The following is a 10,735-nucleotide window of genomic DNA, read 5'->3' on the forward strand; positions in this document are numbered from 1 at the left end:
CATTGATGATCACAATTTACGCGCACCAAGTTTTTGGCGCCATTGCCGGGGATTGTTCGAGTTTGGACAACTGACGGTTCATCTTGTTGCTTAGATTAGGTATTTTTCAGAGTTCTTAAGAATGAATTCTAGTGTTTCAAGGTGATGTTCTTATCATCACCAAAGCTGATTGATTCTAATCAATTTAGCTCTTGAATGCAATGTCCTGCTAAAGCTTGGCTAGCCATGTCTAATTCCTTTAGACTAAAGCTTTAGACTAACATTGCATGATTCCTGGAATTCTCATTAAGAATTTTGATATCTTTATTTTCTTTTTCCACATAATTTTCGAAAAAAAACCAAAAATTACAAAATCATAAAAACCAAAAATATTGTATGTTTCTTGTTGAGTCTAGAGTCTCATTTTAAGTTTGGTGTCAATTGCATATTTCTGTTCTTCTTGCATTTTTCGAATTCATGCATGTGTCTTCATTAATCTTCAAGTTGTTCTTGATGATTTCCTTGTTCTGATCTTTAAATTCTCTTGTCTTGAGTGTTTTGTTGTGTCAATGGTATACAAACTGCTAAGTTTGGTGTCTTGCATGCATTGTTATTTGATTTTAGTTGCATTTTGATTATTCCTCATTATTAAAAATCCAAAAAAAAATATTTTTAATTTGTGTCTTTTCAAGTCAATAATACAGAGAATTGAAGATTCAGAACATACAGCAGAGGAATTACACAGAAAAAGCTGGGCGTTCAAAACGCCCAGTGAAGAAGGCAAACTGGCATTTAAACGCTAGCCAGGGTGCCTGGCTGGGCGTTTAACGCCCAAAAGGGTAGTGCTTTGGGCGTTAAACGCCAGAATGTGCACCATTCTGGGCGTTTAACGCCAAGATGGTACAAGAGGGAAGATTTTGTTTTCAATTCAAATTTTTTTTCAAGTTTTCAACATTTTTCAAAATCAAATCTTTTTCAAATCAAATCTTTTCAATCAAATCTTTTTCAAAATCAATTTCTTCCCATTTTCAAAAATACTTGCTATCAATTAATGATTTGATTAAACATTTCAAGTATGTTGCCTTTTCTGTTGAGAAAGGTTTAATGTTTGAATCATATCTTTCCTTGTTAGCCAAGTCATTAATTTTTAAAATCAAATCTTTTTAAATTGTTTTTCAAATCATATCTTCTCAATCACATCTTTTTAAAACCATAACTTTTCAAATCATATATTTTAATCACATCTTTTTCAAAATAGTTTTCAATCATATCTTTTTTATTTCTAATTTCAAATTCTTTTTCAAAAATCACTTGATTTCTTTTCCACCCTTGGTTTTCGAAAATCAATTAGTGTTTTTCAAAATATTTTTAAATCTTTTACTTAATTTTTGAAAATTTCATCCCCTCTTCTCGCATCCTTCTATTTATGGACTAACACTATTCCTTAATGCACAATTCGAACTCCATCTTTCTTGATAAGTTCGAATTCTTCTACTTCTTCCTTCTATTTTTCTTTTCCTCTGACACCTCAAGGAATCTCTATACTGTGACATAGAGGATTTCATATTTTCTTGTTCTCTTCTCTTTCATATGAGTAGGAGCAAAGACAAAAGCATTCTTGTTGAGGCTGACCCTGAACCTGAAAGGACCTTGAAGCAAAATCTAAGAGAAGCTAGAGCACAATTCTCTGTAGAGGACCTAACAGAAATCCTCAAAGAAGAAGACATGGCAGCCGAAAACAACAACAATACTAACAATGCAAGGAAGGTGCTGGGTGACTTTACTGCACCTACTCCCGACTTCTATGGGAGAAGCATCTCTGTCCCTGCCATTGGAGCAAACAACTTTGAGCTTAAGCCTCAATTAGTTTCTCGAATGCAACAGAATTGCAAGTTTCACGGACTTCCATTGGAAAATCCTCATCAGTTTCCAGCTGAGTTCTTGCAAATCTGTGACACTATCAAAACCAATGGGGTTGACCCTGAGGTCTACAGACTTATGCTATTCCCTTTTGCTGTAAGAGACAGAGCTAGGACATGGTTGGACCCACAACCTAAAGAAAGCCTGAACTCTTGGGAAAAGCTAGTCAATGCCTTCTTGACAAAGTTCTTTCCACCTCAAAAATTGAGTAAGCTTAGAGTGGAAGTCCAAACCTTCAGACAGAAGGAAGGTGAATCCCTCTATGAAGCTTGGGAAAGATACAAACAATTGATCAGAAAATGTCCTTCTGACATGCTTTCTGAATGGAGCATCATAGGTATCTTCTATGATGGTCTATCTGAACTATCCAATATGTCATTGGATAGCTCTGCTGGAGGATCTCTTCATCTGAAGAAGACGCCTACAGAAGCTCAGGAACTCATTAAAATGGTTACAAATAACCAATTCATGTACACTTCTGAAAGGAATCCTGTGAACAATGGGACGAATCAGAAGAAAGGAGTTCTTGAGATTGATACCCTGAATGCTATATTGGCTCAGAACAAAATATTGACTCAGCAAGTCAATATGATTTCTCAAAGTCTGTCTGGAATGCAAGCTGCACCAGGCAGTACTAAGGATGCTTCATCTGAAGAAGAAGCTTATGATCCTGAGAACCCTTCAATGGAAGAGGTGAATTACATGGGAGAACCCTATGGAAACACCTATAATCCTTCATGGAGAAATCATCCAAATCTCTCATGGAAGGATCAACAGAGACCTCAACAAGGTTTCAACAACAATAATGGTGGAAGAAACAGGTTTAGCAATGGCAAGCCTTTTCCATCATCTTCTCAGCAACAGATAGAGAATTCTAAGCAGAACCACTCTGACTTAGCAACCATGGTCTCTGATCTAATCAAACCACTCAAAGTTTTATGACTGAAACAAGGTCCTCCATTAGAAACTTGGAGGCACAAGTAGGTCAGTTGAGTAAGAAAATTTCTGAACTCCCTTCTAGCACTCTTCCAAGCAATACAGAAGAGAATCCAAAAGGAGAGTCCAAGGCCATTAACATGACCTACATGTCCGAATTTGGAAAGAAGGAAGAGGCAGGGAGCACCACTAAGGAAGGCCTTGGTGCACGAAATTGCAATCACACTTTTGCAATCCCGCACAACTAACCAGCAAGTGCACTGGGTCGTCCAAGTAATACCTTATGTGAGTAAGGGTCGATCCCACGGAGATTGTCGGCTTGAAGCAAGCTATGGTTATCTTGTAAATCTTAGTCAGGATATCAGAAATTATCAGGATTGATTGTGAAAAGTAAAAGAACATGAAATAAGTACTTGTTTTGCAGTGATAGAGAATAGGTTGAGGTTTTGGAGATGCTCCATCTTCTGAATCTCTGCTTTCCTACTGTCTTCTTCTTCAAGCACGCAAGGCTCCTTCCATGGCAAGCTGTATGCAAGGGTTTCACCGTTGTCAATGGCTACCTCCCATCCTCTCAGTGGAAATGTTCAACGCACCCTGTCACGGCACGGCTATCCATCTGTCGGTTCTCAATCAGGTCGGAATAGAACCCAGTGATTCTTTTGCGTCTGTCACTAACGCCCCGTCTTCAGGAGTTTAAAGCTCATCACAGTCATTCAATCATTGAATCCTACTCAGAATACCACAGACAAGGCTTAGACCTTCCGGATTCTCTTGAATGCCGCCATCAGTTCTAGCTTATACCACGAAGATTCTGATTAAAGAATCCAAGAGATATCTACTTAATCTAAGGTAGAACGGAGGTGGTTGTCAAGCACACGTTCATAGTTGAGAATGATGATGATTGTCACGGATCATCACATTCATCCGGTTTAAGAACAAGTAATATCTTAGAATGGAAGCAAGCATGATTGAATAAGAAACAGTAGTAATTGCATTAATCCATCAAGACACAGCAGAGCTCCTCACCCCAACCATGGGGTTTAGAGACTCATGCTGTGGAAAGTACACCAAGAAACGTGTAAAAATGTCATGAGGTACAGATACAATGTCAAAAGATCCTATTAATAGTGAACTAGTAGCCTAGGGTATACAGAAATGAGTAAATGACGTAAAAATCCACATCTGGGTCCACTTAGTGTGTGCTTGGGCTGAGCAATGAAGCATTTTCGTGTAGAGACCTTTCCTCGAGTTAAACGCCAGCTTTTATGCCAGTTTGGGCATTTAACTCCAAGTTTTATGCCAGTTCCGGCGTTTAACGCTGGAAATTCTGAGGGTGACTTTGAACGCCAATTTGGGCCATCAAATCTTGGGCAAAGTATGGACTATCATATATTGCGGGAAAGCCCAGGATGTCTACTTTCCAACGCCGTTCAGAGCGCGCCAATTGGGTTTCTGTAACTCCAGAAAATCCACTTCGAGTGCAGGGAGGTCAGAATCCAACAGCATCTGCAGTCCTTTTCAGTCTCTGAATCAGATTTTTGCTCAGGACCCTCAATTTCAGCCAGAAAATACCTGAAATCACAGAAAAACACACAAACTCATAGTAAAGTCCAGAAAAGTGAATTTTAACTAAAAACTAATAAAAATATACTAAAAACTAACTAGATCATACCAAAAACATACTAAAAACAATGCCAAAAAGCGTATATATTATCCGCTCATCACAACACCAAACTTAAATTGTTGCTTGTCCCAAGCAACTGAAAATCAAAATAGGATAAAAAGAAGAGAATATACTATAGACTCCAAAATATCAAGGAAACTTAGCTCCAATTAGATGAGCGGGACTAGTAGCTTTTTGCCTCCGAACAGTTTTGACATCTCACTCTATCCTTTGAAGTTCAGAATGATTAGCATCTATAGGAACTCAGAACTCAGATAGTGTTATTGATTCTCCTAGTTAAGTATAATGATTCTTGAACATAGCTAGTGTATGAGTCTTGGCTATGGCCCAAAGCACTCTGTTTTCCAGTATTACCACCGGATACATACATGCCACAGACACATAATTGGGTGAACCTTTTCAGATTGTGACCCAGCTTTGCTAGAGTCCCCAATTAGAGGTGTCCAGGGTTCTTAAGCACACTCTTTTTGCCTTGGATCACAACTTTATTTCTTTCTTTTTCTTTTTTTCTTTCTTTCTTCTCTCTCTTTTTTTTTCGAAAAATTTATTTTTTTTTGTATCCACTGCTTTTTCTTGCTTCAAGAATCAATTAAATGATTTTTTTAGATCCTCAATAACAGTTTTCTTTTTCCTCATCCTTTCAAGAGCCAACAATTTTTTAACATTCTGAAAACAACAAATTCAAGAGACATATGCACTGTTCAGGCATTCATTCAGAAAACAAAAAGTATTGTCACCACATCAAACTAATTCAACTAGTTTCAAGGATAAATTTCGAAATCCTGTACTTCTTGTTCTTTTGTGATTAAAGCATTTTTCATTTAAGAGATGTGATGGATTCATAGGACATTCATAGCTTTAGGACATGAATTTTAAATTTTATTAATTATGAATTAAGAACAAGACTCAAAAATAGATATAAGATTAGACTAGAAAATAAAAATAGAAAACAAAAAAAAATTTAAATAGGCTCCTAATGATAGAGGTTTTCACAGAGTTAGGACTCAACAACCTTGATTTTGAGAAGTGGATGCTCCCTCAACTTGAGATGAGAGCTTTTGGCGTTTCAACTCTTGGAGTTCACGCCCCTGCTTCTCTTGTTCCTTTAGCAATTTGCAGAGCATGCAGTTCTGATTCTGCTGTTCTTCCTTCAGTTGCTCCATAGTTTCTTGTAACTTGATGATAGATGCTTCTAGGCTGGTCCAGTAGTCAATTTTAGGAAATTCAGGGAGGAACTCCTGCGCCCTCCTTTTGATAGAGTTGTCTTGCATTTGTCCTTCCATTGACTTCTTGGTGATTGGATGTTCAATGGGTATGAATTCATCTACTCCCATTTTTACCCCAGCCTCTTTATAGAGCAAGGAAATCAAGCTTGGGTAAGCCAATTTGGCTTCAGTGGAATTTTTATTTGCAATTGTGTAGATCTCACAAGCAATCACATGATGAACCTCCACTTCTTTTCCAAGCATAATGCAATGAATCATCACTGCTCTCTTGATAGTGACCTCAGAACGGTTGCTAGTGGGCAATATGGAATGCCCAATAAAGTCTAGCCAACCTCTTGCAATTGGTTTGAGGTCTCCCCTCTTGAGTTGGTTTGGGACACCCTTAGAATTGGTTATCCACTTAGTTCCAGGGAGGCATATGTCCTCTAGAACTTGATCCAACCCTTTATCTGCTCTCACCATTCTCCTATTAAAGGATTCAGGATCATCTTGCAGTTGAGGCAATTTGAAGATTTCTCTTATTTTGTCCAGATAGAAGTACATAACTTTCCCTCTGACCATGGTTCTGTAGGTATGGTAAGCAGTTCCAGTCATTCTCTGCTTATCTGTTAGCCACAGATTTGAGTAGATATCCTGAACCATATTCCTTCCAACCTTTATCTCAGGATTGGTTAGAACTTCCCATCCTCTGTTTCGAATTTGCTCTTGGATCTCCGGATATTCATCTTCTTTCAGATCAAATTTAACTTCCGGGATCACTGACCTCAGACCCATTATTTTGTGATAATGGTCTTCATGTTCTTTGGTTAAGAACTTCTCTTGATTCCAAAGATTCTTTGGATTATTCTCTTTCTTTCCTCTTAAATTGGTTTGTTTTCGCTTAGAAGCCATGATCTTGATGAATCTTGGCTTAGTGATCACAGAAAAGTACACCAAACTTAGAGGTTTGCTTGTCCTCAAGCAAAAGAAAGGAAAGAAGAGAGAGAAGAGAAGAGCAAATTCGAATGGTGTGGGGGAATTAGGGGGCCAAACGTGTATTTATAAAGTGGGGAGGAGAGATTTCGAAAAAAAGAAAAATTTGAAAGAAGATTTGAGAAGATATGGAAAGAATTTGAGAGAAGGGTGAGTTTTTGAACAAGATTTGGGATTGATTTGAGAGATTTGAAGAATGATTTTAGATTTTTGAAAATTTGAAAGTGAATGATGAAAGGTTGAGATGCATTTATGTAGAAAAGTATGGGTAAGAAAAGGAAGGTTTGAGAAAATTTGATTTGAAAACAAAATCTTGGTCCCCCCACCTTTCTGGCGTTAAACACCCAGAATGGCACCCATTCTGGCGTTTAACGCCCATTTGTTGCCCCTTTTGGGCGTTTAACGCCCAGCCAGGTGCCCAGGCTGGCGTTAAACGCCAGAATTCCTTTATCACTGGGTGTTTTTCTAAAACGCCCAGGATGCTGCACACCTGGCGTTAAACGCCCAGAATGGTGCCCATTCTGGCGTTTAACGCCCAAAATGCCTTTACTGGCGTTAAATGCCCAGAATGGTGCCCATTCTGGCGTTTAACGCCCAAAATGCCCCTTACTGGCGTTTTTTCGCCAGTAAGCTCCTTTTCTCTACTTTTTGAGCTGAATCCTTCTGTAACTCTGTGAATTCCTTCATTTTTGATACTTGCCTTTGTAAAAACAAAACATATAACCTGCTAATGACTGGGTTGCCTCCCAGCAAGCGTTTCTTTACTGTCTTTAGCTGGACTTTTACTGAGAATCACTCAAGTCTTAGTTTTGAGCATTCCTGCTCAAAATTGCCTTCAAGATAATGCTTGACTCTCTGTCCATTAACAATGAACTTTTTGTCAGAATCAGTATCCTGAAGCTCAACATATCCATATGGTGACACTCATGTAATCTCATACGGACCCCTCCACCGGGATTTGAGTTTTCCTGGAAACAATTTGAGCCTAGAGTTGAAGAGCAGGACTTTTTGTCCCGGCTCAAAGACTCTAGATGACAACTTCTTGTCATGCCACTTCTTTGCCTTTTCCTTATAAATTTTTGCATTTTCAAAGGCATTGAGTCTGAACTCTTCTAGCTCATTTAGCTGGAGCAATCTTTTTTCACCAGCTAACTGAGCATCCATGTTTAGGAATCTGGTTGCCCAGTAGGCTTTATGTTCCAGTTCCACGGGCAGATGACAGGCCTTCCCATACACCAGTTGGTATGGAGAGGTTCCTATAGGAGTCTTGAATGCTGTTCTGTATGCCCACAGAGCATCATCCAAGCTCTTTGCCCAATCCTTTCTTCGGGCTATCACAGTCCGTTCCAGGATTCTTTTTAGCTCTCTGTTAGAGACTTCAGCTTGCCCATTTGTCTGTGGATGATACGGAGTTGCCACTTTGTGGCTAATTCCATATCTAACCATAGTAGAGTATAGCTGTCTATTGCAGAAATGAGTGCCCCCGTCACTGATTAGTACTCTAGGAACACCAAATCTGCTGAAGATGTGTTTCTGGAGGAATTTCAGCACGGTCTTGGTATCATTAGTGGGTGTAGCAATTGCTTCTACCCACTTAGAAACATAGTCCACTGCCACCAGAATGTAAGTGTTTGAGTATGATGGTGGAAATGGACCCATGAAGTCAATTCCCCATACATCAAACAATTCTATCTCTAATATCCCTTGTTGAGGCATGGCATATCCGTGAGGTAAGTTACCAGCTCTTTGGCAATTGTCACAGTTACGCACAAACTCTCGGGAATCTTTATAGAGAGTAGGCCAGTAGAAGCCACATTGGAGGACTTTAGTGGCTGTTCGCTCACTTCCAAAATGTCCTCCATACTGTGATCCATGGCAATGCCATAGGATCCTTTGTGCTTCTTCTCTGGGTATACATCTGCGGATCATTCCGTCTGCACATCTCTTAAAGAGATATGGTTCATCCCATAGGTAGTACTTGGCATCTGAAATTAATTTCTTTCTTTGCATTCTGCTGTACTCCTGGGGTATGAACCTCACAGCTTTATAATTTGCAATATCTGCAAACCATGGAGCTTCTTGAATGGCAAAGAGTTGCTCATCTGGGAAAGTCTCTGAGATCTCAGTAGAAGGGAGGGACGCCCCAGCTACTGGTTCTATTCGGGACAGATGATCAGCTACTTGGTTCTCTGTCCGTTTTCTGTCTCTTATTTCTATATCAAACTCTTGCAGAAGCAACACCTATCTTATAAGCCTGGGTTTTGAATCCTGCTTTGTGAGTAAGTATTTAAGAGCAGCATGGTCAGTGTACACAACCAGTTTGGATCCCACTAGATAGGATCTAAACTTGTCAATGGCATAGACCACTGCAAGTAACTCTTTTTCTGTGGTTGTGTAATTCTTCTGTGCGTCATTTAGAACACGGCTGGCATAATAAATGACGTGCAGAAGTTTGTTATGCCTCTGTCCCAACACTGCACCAATGGCATGGTTGATGTGTGGAAAACGATCCAACACAAAACTCACCGGCAAGTGTACCGGGTCGCATCAAGTAATAATAACTCACATGAGTGAGGTCGATCCCACAGGGATTGAAGGATTGAGCAATTTTAGTTTAGTGGGTGATTTAGTCAAGCGAATCAAGTTTTGGTTGAGTGATTTGTGTTTAATAGAAATTAAATGACATTAAATGTAAAGGGGGAAGGGAAAAGTGCAGTAAATTGAAGAACAGAATTGTAAATGTGCAGAATCTTAAAGAGTAAGAAAGTAAATGACTGAAACTTAAAGTGCAAGAAACTTAAATTGCAGTAACTTAAAGGGCAAGAAAGATAAATGACTTGAATATAAAAGGGAATTGAGGAATGGGATTGCAAGATCTAAACAAAGCTGAAGTAAATTGTCGCAAGAGATTGAGCAGAATTTAAATCAGGAGCAAGTAGCATTCAAACAGAATTGAAATAAAATGCAGCAGAGGTTCACAGAAGAACCCAAAATGAGTTGTGATCTCAGGATCCCAAGGGCTTAGGTAGCAGAGCCTAAAACCCAATTTCCTTCCCAGATCTGAATTAACTAAGCAATTAACAGAAAATTAAAGATGAAGCAGTAGAAGAACAAATTTGGAATTCAATTAAGCAGAGAATAAAGTGCAAAGAGCTTGAATGGGAATTGGGACAGAATTTCCCCAATTTCACACACCCAATACTCAGAAAACAGAAGAGTAGAATTGCCCAAGAGAATGGAGGAAGGAGATCAATCAATTCTCCCTTGATCCTCTTAGTTCTCGAACAAGTCTCTCAAGAAAGCTCAAAGACAAAGGAAATTCAAAAGCTCTTCAAAAAATAAGAGTTAAAATTCAAAGCTCAAAGTAAAGATTGCTAAAGGTCTTTTTTTTTAATTACATCAAACTAAGTCCTATTTATACACTTTCTATTCTTGGATAAAGGGATTTGGATGGGCTTTTGGATTGGTGAAGAAATGAATTCAAATGAATTTTTAATTTGAATTTTGGCCCAAAAACCACTCCCAGGAGGCTGCCCTGCCCTTGTGGAGGGCAGGGCAGAAAATTGATGCTTGGTGCTTGGAGTTGGTGCGGCCATGTTGCGTCTTGGTGCTGCGTGGTGCGCGTCTGGCATGAGGTTGGTGCGCCAGAGGCTGCCCTGCCCGTGCCAAGGGCAGGGCGGGAAAGCTGATGCGCCAAAATGTGGGGCGTGCGTGCGCTTGGTGCTGCCAGATTTGAGGAACGCGCGTGCGCGCGATGCACGTTGGTGCGTGGGACGCTGCCCTGCCCGCGCCAAGGGCAGGGCAGGAACGGGTTGGTGCGCCAGGGGGCGTTTGGGCGTGCGGATGGTGCTGCCAGGGGGCGTTTGGTGCGCCAGGTTGAGAAATGGTGCGCCAAGGTCTTGTGTGTGATGCGCCAATTTCAAAAGCTGCCCTGCCCGCGCCAAGGGCAGGGCAAGGTTCCCAATCTTCATGACCCGTGTTCGAACCTGGTGGCTTGCAAACACGCTACTTTTTCTTT

The 10,735-nt window shown here is 39.9% G+C and overlaps 1 non-coding gene across 1 annotated transcript; it reads right to left on the reverse strand.

The window, feature by feature from the left end:
* Window positions 1-2,109: 2,109 nt before the first annotated feature.
* LOC112699766 (small nucleolar RNA R71) lies at window positions 2,110-2,217 on the reverse strand. The gene has a single exon (XR_003152705.1). It is a non-coding gene; the product is annotated as a small nucleolar RNA R71 (small nucleolar RNA).
* Between the last annotated feature and the right edge of the window lie 8,518 nt (window positions 2,218-10,735).

The sequence above is a fragment of the Arachis hypogaea genome, chromosome 6 (assembly GCF_003086295.3).
Source record: "Arachis hypogaea cultivar Tifrunner chromosome 6, arahy.Tifrunner.gnm2.J5K5, whole genome shotgun sequence".
Taxonomy (NCBI): Eukaryota; Viridiplantae; Streptophyta; class Magnoliopsida; order Fabales; family Fabaceae; genus Arachis; species Arachis hypogaea.